We start from the raw sequence: 1,718 nt of genomic DNA on the forward strand, positions 1-1,718 counted from the left end.
CTTTATCAAGTCGGGAATTGCAACAGAGAAAGAGTAATTCACGCAGAGCCAGCTGTGTGGGAGACCAGAGTTTTATTATTATTCAAATTAGTCTCCCGAGCATTCAGGGAGCAGAGTTTTTAAGGACAATTTGGTGGGCAGGGAGAGGCCAGTGAGCCAGGAATGCTGATTGGTCAGAGATGAAATCATAGGGCGTCAAAGCTGGCTTCTTGCACTGAGTCAGTTCCTGGGTGGGGACCACAGGATCAAATGAGCCAGTTTATTGATCTGGGTGGTGCCCCCTGATCCATTAAGTGCAGCATTTGCAAAGTATCTCAAGCGCTGACCTTAGGAGCAGTTTAGGGAGGGTCAGAATCTTGTAGCCTCCAGTTGCATGACTCCTAAACCATAATCTCTAATCTCATGGCTAATGTTAGTCCTACAAAGGCAGTCTAGTCCCCGGGCAAGAAGGAGGTCTGCTTTGGGAAAGGGTTGTTACTGTCTTTGTTTTAAACTATAAACTATAAACTGAGTTTCTCCCAAAGTTAATTCAGCCTGCAGCCAGGAATGAACAAGGACAGCTTGCAGGTTAGAAGCAAGATGGCACTGGTTAAGTTAGATCTCTTTCACTGTCTCAGTCATAATTTTGCAAAGGCAATTTCACAGTCTTCTTCCTTGTTGCTCTGTCACACTGGAGTTCTCTGGTCCACCTGGTCCGGGATGCCTCACCACGTGTCCACATTCCAGCCAGTGGGAATGGGCAGGGGAGAACACGCCCCCTCCCCAAGTTGCACACAGCTTACTCCCACCTCCCACTGGGCACGAGTTAATTACAGAACCACAAGTAGCTCCAGGGACACGTGGGAAAAGCGGTCTTTCCTTTGTTCAGTCTTGTGCTCCGAAAAATACCTAGGCTTGTAATAATACAGATGAAAGGAAAATCAGCCATTTTTATTACCCTTTCTAAAACATTCCTGAACCACCAATATAACAAACTAGATGTGTAGGCACCTGACTTCTGGCATCACATTCCTAACAAGACACTGGTATTTCCTATATTCACCCCCCATGCCCTATTACTGATGAACTGTCTTTTGAAAATTTCATTAAAGTTTTGTTTATTTCCATGTATTACACACACACACACACACACACACGAAACAAACAAAATATAAAACACTGTTTTTATCACTTAAGGAGAGTCACCCGCTAAGTGATGGGAATGAAACCACCTTTAGAAAATGACTGAGACAGTGAAAGAGATTTAACTTAATTGACTCCATCTTGCTTCTAACCTCCAAGCTGTCCTTGTTCATTCCTGGGCGTAGGCTGAATTAACTTTGGAATAAACTTAGTTTATAGTTTAAACAAAGACAGTAATGGCCCTTCCCAAAGCAGACCTCCTTCTTGCCTGGGGACTAGACTGCCTTTGTAGGACTAACCACAAGATCAGAAATTATGGTTTAGGAGTCATGCAGCTGGAGGTGACAAGATTCTGACCCTCCCTAAAGTGCTCCTAAGATCTGTACTTGAGATATTTTGCAGACCCTGCACTTAATGGATCAGCTGGCACCACCCAGATCAATAAACTGGCTCATCTGATCTTGTGGCCGCCCCCGCTCCCCGCCCCCCGCCCCCGCCCCCGCCGACCCGGGAGCTGACTCAGCACAAGAAGACAGTTTCAACTCCCTATGATTTCATCTCTGACCAATCAGCGCTCCTGGGTCCACTGGCTTCCC

Source organism: Nomascus leucogenys, chromosome 8 (genome assembly GCF_006542625.1).
Source record: "Nomascus leucogenys isolate Asia chromosome 8, Asia_NLE_v1, whole genome shotgun sequence".
NCBI lineage: Eukaryota > Metazoa > Chordata > Mammalia > Primates > Hylobatidae > Nomascus > Nomascus leucogenys.